Here is a 13,821-nt window from a genome sequence, read left to right as displayed (position 1 = left end):
GATCTGTGGTTTGATGTTCAGTTTTGGACAATTCTTGTCATTATCCCTACCATTATCCCATTATCCATTGTCCATTATAGCTACCCTATCCATACCCCTTTCTCTTTCTCGTCTATCACTAGGGCTTCAATTACCAAAGTTATATAATTTTTTAAACTTTTTTTTTCTGTAGTTATATACTTATATGGATTTTTCTATTCATTTGCTCTATTCTTCAATTCAGATATTTTCTGCTGACTTGTCATTCTTTGATAACTCCTTTCTTTTTCTCTATAGGATTTGCTCTTATTAATACATCAGAGCTAACCATTTCAATTACTCCATTTTTAAATGCATTTTCAATTTTAGAGTTTTAGATTTACAGAAAAGTTATAAAAATAGTATAGAGAATTTCCATATACCCCACCTCCAGTTTCCCTTATTGCTAATATCCTACCTTTGTATGGTACACTTACCACAACTGATGAACCATTACTGACACATTAATTATTCCATTTTTCATTTTAGAATTTTATTATATTTTCTGAGACTCTGTAACACACCTTATAAACTATTTTATTCAACTTACTAATCAAAGTTATTTTAGCGTCTGGGTCCAGTAACTTCCATCATGGGTCTTCTGTGAGTCAGTTTCTCTAAATATTTTTTTCTTTTGGTGGTTTATCTTGATCTATTTGGTGTGTGTGTGTGTTTTAAATGTCAACCATCGTTTTATAATATTGTGAAGGTTCTGGATGATGTATTCTTTATTCTGAGAAGGTCCATTCTCTCCTCTGATGGATAGCTTGGAGGGGATGATATTAAACCAGTGATTGGACTGATTTAGAGGCTCAGTTTTACTAGCATCTTGCATTCTTTACTAAGAAGGAGCTTTCCAGGGATCCCGCCTGAATGTCTCTGTTGATAACTAGGGCTTTTCTTATTTGATTGTGTATTCATTTTTGGTTTTTCTTTTTGGGCTCTTTAGGAACCAAACAGACCTAGTGGTACCTTCCCAGGGATGGACCCTCCCATATCCTCTGCCTCATGTCTATAAGAAAACTCTAGCCTCCCCAGCCTTCTCTGAGTTCCAAAGATCAAATTCAATCAGAGAAATTAGAAAATGTAGAAACAAAGGAAAACCATCCAGTCGGACAAAATAATAATAGTTTGGTCATAAAACAAAGTCAAGGACCTTTAGTTCCTCCTCTAGGGCTATCAGTAATATACTGAGCCACATTATTGAGTTGTTTTACATGTGCTAACACCCATCAGGTAAAAGTTAACTACATGCTGACCGCCAGCACATAGACATTAGACCAGTTGGAACCAAAAGGTTGTCAACTGAGATTCCTCAAATATCACCCTGTTACTTCACCATCAACCAATCAGAAAACTGAGCATGAACTGATCACAAACTCCACAATCCTCTCCTTCACCCTGTCTTTAAAAACCCTTACCTAAAAGTTATCAGGGAGTTTGCATCTTTTAAGCATGAGCTCCCCATTTTCCTTGCTTGGCCACACAATAAATGCTGTTCTTTCCTTTACCACAAGAAGATATCAGCAGATCAGTTTTGCTGCAAGTTGAGTAAGTGAACCCAAGTTTGGTTGAGTAATAAGCTCTGTAAGATTAGAGATAGCTTGCTATATTTTTGGTGGCTTTATCCTTAGCTCCTTAGTTCCCTGCCTTGCAAACGCCATAAAGAGCAAACTATGAACTGTTTTAAGGTTGACTCATCATGTTCTTAGCCCTTTAAATCCTAGCTGCTTGATTGCGCTGAATTTATCTTTTGATTTACTCAGACTTATGTCATCCCTCCAAGTTCTGCTGATTTTTCTTCCTCTTAGCCATGGCCTTTTGCCTGGATTTCTCCACCTCTTGAGTTCCATAAATTGCAAATGCCAGTAGCAGAAAGAGGCTGATAGAATGTACTGGTCTTAATCCACATGTTCTAGTCTTGGAAGCTTCACTGATGGCCTCAAACTATTTGTTTTCCTAATTTTATATATTCGACCTAGTTTTTTTTTTTTTTAAGTGAAATCTCTTATTTTCCACATGCTACTCCACTTAGCTAAAAGAAAAAGTTTTTCTGTATTGCTCTTCTGCTGTTGTCATTGTTTACTCATTTTTGATAAAAAAAAAGTATAATAAAATGCATAAATTGTAATTACACACCTAGATACATATTATATAATTACACACTTGTGTAACTACCCTCCCAGATGAAAATCTAAGCTGTTAAAAATTTGTGGCATCACAGAAGGCCCCAAGAGACCCCTTTTAGTCTCAAATAGTATCCTCCACCCCACCTGGAACCACTATTCTAATTTTTATCTCCAACAATTAATGTTATCTATTCTTAAATTTTTACACAGTTTATTGTGATCCACACAGTCAAAGGCTTTGGCATAGTCAATAAAGCAGAAATAGATGTTTTTCTGGAACTCTCTTTCTTTTTCTATGATCCAGCGGATGTTGGCAATTTGATCTCTGGTTCCTCTGCCTTTTCTAAAACCAGCTTGAATATCAGGAAGTTCATGGTTCACATATTGCTGAAGCCTGGCAACAGACTGGTTCCAAATAGGAAAAGAAGTTCATCAAGGCTGTATATTGTCACCCTGTTTATTTAACTTATATGCAGAGTACATCATGAGAAACACTGAACTGGAAGAAGCACAAACTGGAATCAAGATTGCCGGGAGAAATATCAATAACCTCAGATATGCAATGACACCACCCTTATGGCAGAAAGTGAAGAGGAACTCAAAAGCCTCTTGATGAAAGTGAAAGTGGAGAGTGAAAAAGTTGGCTTCAAGTTCAACATTCAGAAAACAAAGATCATGGCATCTGGTCCCACCACTTCATGGGAAATAGATGGGGAAACAGTGGAAACAGTGTCAGACTTTATTTTGGGGGGGGGGCTCCAAAATCACTACAGATGGTGACTGCAGCCATGAAATTAAAAGACACTTACTCCTTGGAAGGAAAGTTATGACCAACCTAGATAGCATATTCAAAAGTAGAGACATTACTTTGCCAACAAAGGTTCGGCTAGTCAAGGCTATGGTTTTTCCTGTGGTCATGTACGGATGTAAGAGTTGGACTGTGAAGAAGGCTGAGTGCCAAAGAATTGATGCTTTTGAACTGTGGTGTTGGAGAAGACTCTTGAGAGTCCCTTGGACTGCAAGGAGATCCAACCAGTCCATTCTGAAGGAGATCTGCCCTGGGATTTCTTTGGAAGGAATGATGCTAAAGCTGAAACTCCAGTACTTTGGCCACCTCATGGGAAGAGTTGACTCATTGGAAAAGACTCTGATGCTGGGAGGGATTGGAGGCAGGAGGAGAAGGGGACAACAGAGGATGAGATGGCTGGATGGCATCACTGACTCAATGGACATGAGTCTGAGTGAACTCCAGGAGTTGGTGATGGACAGGGAGGCCTGGTGTGCTGCGATTCATGGGGTCACAAAGAGTCGGACACGACTGAGCGACTGATCTGATCTGATTCTTAAATTTCATATAAATGTAATTATAAAATACCTGTCCTTTGTGTCTGTTTTCTTGATGTAATTCTTTGAGATTTATTTATGCAGTTGCGTGTATCAGTAGTTTGTCTTTAATTTTATTGATGTGTAATTTTAAATTATATCAACATGTCACAATTTTTAAAATTGATTTTATCTTTGGACATTTTATTTTCAACTTCAGGTTCTTATAAATAATTGTGCCATATGTAGTCTCTTAAAAGTCTATCTGTGATCATCAAGCACTCTTTGCTGATAAGTATATGTCTACCAATGAGTATTTTAAATTGTTGAACCAGTACATTCATTTTTGTTGCAATAAGGGAAGGACAAAAAATGTATTTATAGGCATCACTATTTACTATTTTCCTAGAAGTGTCAATCACATAGTAAGGCAATAAAATTAAAGGTAAAAATACTGGGAAAGTGAAGATGATCATTGTCAGGAACTAGATTCTCTAGCTGAAACAAAATAAAACATATAAATGAACAAACAAACCACTAATATGAACTTCTTGCTTAGAAAATACAATAACCTAGATTTTACAAATCACAGTTGACCATAAAAAAGCAGAAAAAGTTGTCAAAGGTGGACCAAAAGTAATGATCAGAGCAGATAAGATGGTTTAAATATGTGACTGTCTTCAAAATTAATCTCTAAAATATCAATATATTTAAATATATTAAAATAACTTGATAATATAGAACCTGGCTATTCAGATAAATAACTTTTATTTATTGAGATGTTGAATGATTGGCATAAGGTAATTTGAATTCTGCTCTTCCTGATGCCTACAAATATGGATGCTAGTTTTTAAGGAAAAAAATTATAGCAAGTACATGATATGTACCCTATCAGCAAAAAGAAAACAATTTAGACATTTTAATATTTCTATAAAGAAAGTTAATGGAACTAATAGGGTGAGTATAGTGTATATTTTCGGTTGGGGTAATATTGCTTAAATTGACACACTTCTTCCATGCTAACTAAAGAAAGATCTGTTGTTTAGTTAGTAAGTCATGTCCAACTCTTTGTGATCCTAGGAACTGTAGCCTGTGAGACTCCTCTGTCCATGGGATTTCCCAGGCAAGAATAATAGAAGAGGTTCCCATTTCCTCCTCTAGGAGATCTTCCTGACCCAGGGATTGGACCCACATCTCTTGCATTTTCAAACAGTTATTAAGCACTGAGCCACCTGGGAAGCCCACAAAGAAAAATCTAGCAGACTATAAGACCCTTCAAAGAAGTGGACCTCTGAGAGATCATTCTTTCTTTATTTCTACTCTTCTAGCTAGTGGACAATCAGGTCCACAGTGAGCATCCAGAGAAACAATTTTATTTTACTAATGAACACAATCTTTAAGTTTCAGTGTTATTTTCCTAGATACAAGTCTGTATAAAAACAATATTGGTTTGCAATATAAAGGAAAAAAAAAAACTTTATAAGAATCTAAGTGTTAATGTCTCAGTCGTGTCTGATTCTGAGACCCCGTGGATGGTATCCCTCCAGGTTCCTCTGTCCCTGGAATTTTCCAGGCAAGAATTCTGGAGTGGGTAGCCATTCCCTTCTCCAGGCGTCTTCCTGATCCAGGGAGCAAACCCACGTCTCCTGCATTGCAACTGGATTCTTTACAATCTGAGCCACCAGGGAAACCCTCTAAGAGTCTAAAGTGCATGTAAATAGACATAGGATGGTCAGTAAATCTCATTTTAGTATCTCTCAAGAGAAAGTAAAATTGTGCCTTTAAAAGTTGCAAGAAAAATTTATAATCAAACGTGTCTGGAATATGATATGTCCTATATACATATTTGGTGATGGATGCTTGCCCTTTAATGCCTTTTTATAATATTCTCATTAACCCTGATTTAATCCATAATACATGGTATTATTGGTACATGGTACACAATCATAACTGTTGAACTTGAGTCTGAAGCAATATTTAGGTTACTGGCCAGTAATTCTAATTTACTCCCTTGCCTGGCAACAAGAAGGTTTCTTGTTTTTGTTGTTGTTTTTCATTTCCATGATCCCTAAACTTTTCTGGATGGTTGCAGATGAGACAGGGAAAACAGAAACATTTTCTTTGGGCAAAGCTTTCTCAATTTTCCTATTTTGGGATAATAAAGCATGAGTTTTAATTAAGTTTGTAGGCTTACCATCTGTGAGCATCTGGAGTTTCATTCTGTTGTAATGTTGCAAGAGCCACCAATTCCAGCTCTCCTGAAACCAGGACATGTAGACCAAAAGGCAGGGTAATGGCCAGAAGGTAATATTTCCCTTACAGTCACTTTCTATTCTATCTGTGAGTCCATAAAATTGTTGGTATAAAACTTCAAACCATTTATACTCAATTATTACTTTCATGGAAAGCTTATAATAAGTCTACTTATCCTTTATTTTTCCTATTAACAACATGCTAAATTTGAGATTTTTCTATTCTTAACTACTCACTTTGAAAATACAATTTGTTCAGATAGTTGTTTACCTACCTGATAAGACAGAAACATTCAATAAAAGTTTAAAAAAAAAAAAAGGACAGAAACATTCATTTTATTTACAAATAGGAAAAAAAATCTGGTGCTATTGCTATATTAAAAAGAAAGAATTCTAAGGTTTGCTACTTTTTTCAAATGAAAATTTAGGAAACAAAAAGGTCTGGTGTATCAACATTTTCAAACGGATAGAATAATTTTGACCAAATAGCCTGATGCCTAATCTTTATAAGGTAACAAAAGAATCACTATATCAAACAGAAAAATCAAATCAGCTGTGGTTTAATCACCCAAAGTCTGTGGTCTTGAAATGATGGCATAAAAACTCCATTGTTAAAATGTAACTTTTAATGATTAGTGGTGAAATTTGCCATAGATGAATGACCATGTATTGAATTTTGGCTTCTGTTATAATTATTGCAAAAATTTGATTAAATAACTTTTATTTCTGTAATTGGCAGCAATGTGATGTTGTGGGGGAAAAAAAGGCTCTAGACCTAAGCCCCAATCTCAAAGTAATTTCAATGAATTACATGCACTTTCAGTGGAAAGCTTTTTGAACAGCATGTAACTGGCATAAATCTGTCAGTCAAGGGGGAATTTACATTTTCAAAAGATTGTAAATTATTTTCTTGAGATAAAAAGCCTTTACATTAAAAGAACAAAAATGTATATGTTTGGGGGGAAGGAAATGGCAACCCACTCCAGTTTTCTTGCCTGGAAAATTCCATGGACAGAGGAGCCTGGAAAGCTACAATCCCTGGGGTCACAAAAGAGTCAGATACAACTTAGTGACTAAGCAACAGTGTATGTCTTAGTTATCTACTTCTGTGTACAGAACCATCTCCTACTTTAAAACTTGGCTTGAACTAACAGCTATTTTATCATGTATCATGACTTTGAGGGATAGGATATTGCTTAGGAATCAGCTGATTTTTTTTTTAATGTATTATGTGATGTCAGCTCAGTCATTCAGTGATAATCAGCAGACAGATGGTCTCATCTAGAGGATCTCAAACAGCTCTGCTCACATGTGTTTGCCTTACTGGTGACGACTAGGAAACAGTCAACCACAAATGTGACTTGGATTCCCCTACAGCATGGCAGCCTCAGGGTAATCAGATACATTTGAGATGGCCCAGGACTCCAGAAAATTGTTTTCAACAAGCCTAGGTAATATCTGTAGGTTTTCTATGACTCATCCTTAAATGTCTCAGAATATCACATATTCCGCATTCTGTTGATTAAATACACCACTAAGACCAACCCACACTGAAGACAAGTGAAAATAGATGTCTCTTCTGTGGGAGATGTAAGCCAAGCATTTGTGTCCATTTTAAATCTAATGTATAGAAAAGATATATATAACACATGGATGTCAAAGCTAGCACACTTTCACACATTGGATACATCTCAATAGCCACAAGAATGTTAGAAAACAGAACATTAACAAACAACACTACAGTTCTGTTCAGTCACTCAGTCGTGCCCGACTCTTTGTGACCCCATAGACTGCAGCATGCCAGGCTTCCCTGTCCATTAACAGCTACCTGAGCTTACTAAAACTCATGTCCATCTAGTCGGTGATGCCATCCAACCATCTCATCCTCTGTCATCCACTTCTCCTCCTGCCTTCAACAGCTTGCTGCATCAGAGTCTTTTTCAATGAGTTAGTTCTTTGTATCAGGTGGCCAAAGTGTTGGAGTTTCAGCTTCAGTATCAGTCTTTCCAATGAATATTCAGGATTGATTTCCTTTAGGATGGACTGATTGGATCTCCTTGCAGTCCAAGGGACTCTCAAGAGTCTTCTCCAACACCACAGTTCAAAGGCATCAATTCTTTGACGTTCAGCCTTTTTATTGTCCAACTCTCACATCCATACATGACTACTGGAAAAACCATAGCTTTGATTAGATGGACCTTTGTTGGCAAAGTAATGTCTCTGCTTTTTAATATACTGTCTAGGTTAGTCATAGCTTTTCTTCTAAGTAGCAAGTGCCTTTTAATTTCATGGCTGCAGTCACCATCTGCAATGGTTTTGGAGCCCCCAAATATAAAGTCTGTCACTGTTTTCATTGTTTCTTCATGTATTTGCCATGAAGTGATGGGACAAGATGCCATGATCTTAGTTTTCTGAATGTTGAGTTTTAAGCCAACTTTTTCACTCTCCTCTTTCACTTTCATTAAGAGGCTCTTTAGTTCTTCTTGGCTTTCTGCCATAAGTGTGGTGTCATCTGCATATCTGAGGTTATTGATATTTCTCCCAGCAATCGTAATTCCAGCTTGTGCTTCATCCAGCCCATCATTTCTCATGATGTACCCTGCATGTAAGTTAAATAAGCAGGATGACAAAATACAGCCTTGATGTACTCCCTTGCCGATTTGGAAGCAGTCTGTTATTTCATGTCCAGTTTTAACTGTTGCTTCTTGACCTGCATAAAGATTTTTCAGAAGGCAGGTCAGATGGTCTGGTATTCTCATCTCTTGAAGAATTTTCCATAGTTTGTTGTGATCCATACAGTCAAAGGCTTTGGCATAGTCAATAAAGCAAAAGTAGATGTTTTTCTGGAACTCTCTTGCTCTTTCGATGATCCAGTGGATGTTGGCAATTTGATCTTGGTTCCTCTGCCTTTTGTAAATCCAGCTTGAATTCTGGAAATTTATTGTGCCCATCTTTACATGAAATGTTCCCTCAGTATCTCTAATTTTTTGAAGAGATCTCTAGTCTTTCCCATTCTATTCTTTTCCTCTATTTCTTTGCATTGATCATGGAGGAAGGCTTTCTATCTCTCCTTGCTATTCTTTGGAACTCTGCATTCAAATGGGTATATCTTTCCTTTTCTCCTTTGCTTTTTACTTCTCTTCTCTTCATAGCTGTGTATGGCCTCCTCAAACAACCATTTTGCCTTTTTGCATTTCTTTTTCTTGGGGATGGTTTTGATCACTGCCTCCTGCGCAATATAATGAACCTCCATCCATAGTTCTTCAGGCACTCTGTCTATCAGATCTAATCCCTTGAATCTACTTGTCATTTCCACTGTATAATCATAAGGGATTTGATTTAGGTCATTCCTGAATGGTCTAGTGCTTGTCCCTACTTTCTTTATTCTTTCTTTATTCCTCCCCCTTTAAGTTATATAAGCCACTCAACAGTAACCACTATCCTAATCTGTAGAAGCATAGTTTGGTTATTGTGCTTTATAGTGGAATTAGACATATATCTTCTTTTGGATCTATCTCCTTCTGTTCAATATTATGTTTGTGAGAATCCATCTATAATGTAGGATATAGTTTTAGCATTTATTTTCATTGCTGTATAGTATTTTATTTTTGAGAACATAACACAAAATTTATCCCTTGTACTACTGAATAAATAGATATATGCATGGTTCTCAGTTCAGGCTAATCTTTAAAACTACAGATATCTTCTCTTTTGCAGGCTTTTTTTTTTCTGGCTCTAGGGAAATGTTTTTTCCACAACTTCACATGGAACAATAAAAGTGTTTAATATAGAAAGATAAAGGGGACACATCACTTTCATATTTTTTGCCTACATATTTCAAATACATATTTGTAGTAGATGATGTAAAATATCAACAAGAGATCAAATAAGTATGTTTAAGGAAAAAGGCATTTCCTTTCCCTGCAAAACTTACTTTCAGATATCACTATTTCCTAATACTGACCAAATGCCTTATATGTTTATTCAGGCAAAGTGCTGAACATAAGGATGTCTCTGCATTGATATTTCAGCCAAGGGTGCCACAAATAAGGAACTATTGTGTTGGCCAAGAGATTCGTTCAGGTTTTTCTGTAACGTCAGAGGAAAAACTCAAATGAACTTTTTGGTCAACCCAATGTTTATTGTGAAATGATCACTTTTGTGCTTTTCATAGCCTTACACACATTTTATCTATTGCATCACTAGCTGCTCCCTGTTAGAATGGTTAAAAAAAAAAAAAGAAAGAAAGAAAGAAATTTTACCTTGAGTCCTAGAATAATGGATTGCCAGTCCAGTCTCTAACAAGTATAACTTCAAAAGTTTGGGGGGAAGTATAACCCTTGAAAAATAAATAAGAAAGAAACACTAATCAGCTGTAGAGAAAAGAAACTTCCTCCAGCACAAAACACAGTATAGACAATTTGTTTCAAACTGAGATCAATGTGGCCTGAACACAAATGACAGAGGACTTTCTGTGCCTTTGCACGGGATCAGTTACTTGCGGATGAGAATGATTCAAGAAAAAAATTAGGCAAAACATAAGGTTTTAAAATGAAAAGTTCAGATTAAGCACGAGAGAGGAATGACAGCTTGTTTCACCACTGCTGCTGCTGCTGCTAAGTCACTTCAGTCGTGTCCGACTCTGTGTGACCCCATAGACGGCAGCCCACCAGGCTCCCCCGTCCCTGGGATTCTCCAGGCAAGAACTCAGGAGTGGGTTGCCATTTCCTTCTCCAATGCATGAAAGTGAAAAGTGAAAGTGAAGTCACTCAGTCGTCTCCGACTCCTAGTGACCCCATGGACTGCAGCCTACCAGGCTCCTCCGTCCATGGGGTTTTCCAGGCAAGAGCACTGGAGTGGGGTCCCATGGCCTTCTCCATGTTTCACCACTAGTTATCAATAAATAGCTCTCAGCGGTGTGACATGTTCCTTAAAGGGATTTTATAGAAATACATGGTATATACGTTGACTTTTTGTTTGGACACTTGATAGCTGTTTCTCTGGACTCTGTACTTTCTCATTTGATTATTTATGCATTTTTCATGCAAAAGGTTGATAATGACTGTTTCATCAGTTTTGTACTTGTGATCGTTTATATTGCATCTGAGGTTAGTCATTTTATCCACATTACATCTTCACTGGCACTTTCTCTCACAAGCCAATAATGCAAAGAATTGGTTTTAGAACTCTTCTAGAAGTTTCCATGCTTTTTAGATGACTAATGCCTAGATAGAGAAAAAAAATTGCATGGAAGAATTGAGCTCATTAAAAAAAAAAAAAACTGTTGTTTATTACAGTACATTGACAAATAAGTAAAAGTTAAATTACTTAAAAAGGAGCTCAGTTCTTATGTTTATTGTGTATTTTTATTAGTTGTTTCCTGAAATTGCCATCCTTGACTTTAATACTTTTGAAAGCTCTCTTTATCAAAATAATTGTGATTCACTTTATCACTCTCATAGATTGGATATCTGGGGTTTAAAAGTTCCTGCTTCATTATTCTTGGCTGGAAATTGGCCAACCATCCATGTGAGTGTGATCACCTGTGTGAAAACAAGTGTTGTCAGAGCTTGTCAAATTCACCCAATTCTTTTCTGCAATCAGTAGACCTTTGCACATAGCTTATGCTGACTTCTGTAGTACATCTATATTTTAGCTAAATCTAAATAATAAATTACAAAGATCATAAATGATGTAGAAAAAGACAAACCATGGGAAAGAGGTTTCATGGAGCAAAATGACGGGGTTTTAGCCAAGCCAATCCTTTATGGCCTTCAGTACACGTGACAGTGCCCATGCGAAGTATTAAAATTGTTACCTATGGTTCATTACCCTCATCTGGACAAGCCACCCTTTAGGCCAGGTTTCTATAACAAGGCTAGAATTTCTAAAATGATGGAGACAAAGCTGTTGCCATAAAACTCATTAAAATAGAAATCCTCATTATTAAAGAAATATTTTTATTTATAAATACCATTCATAAGCAAGCAGTGGTGGTTGGACTCCTGGTAGAGCTGTGATAGGGTGTGAAAGCTGACCCTCCACACGATGGATGTTTAATGGATTATGCACATTTTGGAGAGCAGGATCACAGGCAGCATTAAGAGTAACGTGTGTGTGTGTATGTGTGTGGACCTTTATGATATTTTCAGACATATTGCTAGGTCTTAGACAGGTTGGAGAGTTTTTTTTAGTGTTTACCCTGTATGCTTCACCTTTATTAAAGACAAGACATGTTGGGTGGACCAAAATTTTCTTTTAATACACTAAGTTGGATCCCCTTCCCATGTCCTCGTAATGTTCTGTTCCGTTTATTAGTCTATTCCTGAAACTTTGCAAAGTTGGAATACTAAAGCAAAGCAGCTTGCAATGACGGATTATGTTTGCAAGATACATTGCAAGACAGTATAAATCAATTCATGTAAAATTACAACTGTTTTATTTCCTGTCATTTATTAAACAAATGAGCCTATATTATACTGTTTTTATCCACATAATAAACTTGTATATCACTGGAGATGCCTCTGTGTATGGTAAAAAGGACAGAGTTTCTGGAAAGATATTTGATACAAAATTTATCTCTGATATTTAATAGCTACCTGCCCTTGAGCAACTGTCTTAACCTCTTTGTGTCTTCATTTTCCTCACTGTAAAACAATCTTACTAAATACTTACAGATAGTGCTCAGAAAGTTACCCCCCCAAAAAAAAATTGATAAGTAGAAAAATCTCACAGAAGAAGGGATTACTAGAACCTCTCTATAGAAGACACTTCATGCCAGGTAAAACTTTGCCCCCAAAGACTTTATTGATAAGCCTAGAAAATATCATATTCCTTAAAAAACAAAAAAACCCTTCAGCATCACAGCCTCTAGCAAGTTTCCTGACCTCAGTCCATTCCCATAGAACTGACAATCCTTATTTTCATTCGACATTTGTATCTATATGAGTGCCTTAAAATATTCCATGTTTTTCTCTTTACTCTTAGAGCCCATATGCCCTGCAACATTAAAGAAAAAAAAAAAAAAAAAAAACATGAAATCATCCCTGATCTCAAGGCTCCTACCATGGTGCTCAACCGCAGACTCTTAACAAACATTTGAAAGAAAGAAGAACGGATCAAAGCCTGAGGTTATGATTCAAAATAGATGTGAGGAAGATTACATGACTAAGAGGAGCACAGAACAGAGTGAACTTATCAGCTGTTCTCCAGGTCATCAGTCAAATGTGGTGGCACTTACATGATTTCAGAAAAAAAAAAAAAAAATGTTTAGTAATATCCCAAAATGCATTTTTGTTTTGTTGACCAAGTTTGACTATGTATGTGTATGCACAGGTGTCAATAAAATTATTCAATAATATTAACCTTATTCAATAATGTTTTGATTCTTGGGAAATAAATTAAGGATAAATCATTAAGAAGAATTTTCAGGAAAATTATTTTAATAGTTTCTCTATGATTTTACTTTAGATTTGTGGCCAATAAAGTGATGCAAGCAGTTTAAATTTTTGTAACATATCCCCTTGGAGGAAATCATGGTACTACATTGTTATATTAAAAAAAAAATAGGGGGGATGTGGGCAGTGATAGATCTTAACAACAGCTTTTCCCTGAGACACAAGTTGACAACAAAGTTGAAATCCTGTGCAGTTGGGTGTGGTTGGTGATAGAACTAAGTTACAGCTAACAGAATATGGGTTGAAGTGATGGGCCAGGCTATGGACAGATTCCTGAGCAATCCTTGATTTCTCCTGTCCTGTCCCCTGCCACCAGCAGTAAGAGATCTTGGAGAATGGTCAGAATGTAAGGTGGAAGTTGCCAAGGAACCCTGTGACATCACATTCAAGTAAGCTTCCCAGGAGATCTTTCAGACCAGAAGTCTACTTTGGACTTCTGCATGATTGAGAAATCAAATTTCATTTTGTTCAGCTATTGATACCCTAACTAATACAATGACATTCTGCTTAATGAATATTTTAAATTGATTAATAAAACTTGACACAGTAAATTCCTAAAAATTTAAAGGTTTTTAAAATAAGAATTGAGTTAGACAAGGCTGTGGTCCATGTGATCAGATTGACTAGTTTTCTGTGATTATA

The 13,821-nt window shown here is 36.4% G+C and overlaps 1 long non-coding RNA gene across 2 annotated transcripts in view; it reads left to right on the top strand.

Annotated features, from left to right (window-relative positions):
- Positions 1 to 13,082, top strand: part of LOC129620691 (uncharacterized) — a 96,641-nt gene extending 83,559 nt beyond the window's left edge. For both annotated transcript variants that reach the window (XR_008698669.1, XR_008698671.1), the window contains one exon: positions 12,710 to 13,082. This is a non-coding gene — a long non-coding RNA (uncharacterized LOC129620691). The remainder of the gene's footprint in view (positions 1 to 12,709) is intronic.
- The last annotated feature ends 739 nt before the right edge of the window (positions 13,083 to 13,821 follow it).

Source organism: Bubalus kerabau, chromosome 10 (genome assembly GCF_029407905.1).
Source record: "Bubalus kerabau isolate K-KA32 ecotype Philippines breed swamp buffalo chromosome 10, PCC_UOA_SB_1v2, whole genome shotgun sequence".
NCBI classification, from domain to species: Eukaryota; Metazoa; Chordata; class Mammalia; order Artiodactyla; family Bovidae; genus Bubalus; species Bubalus kerabau.
This window is presented reverse-complemented; position numbering and strand designations above follow the sequence as displayed.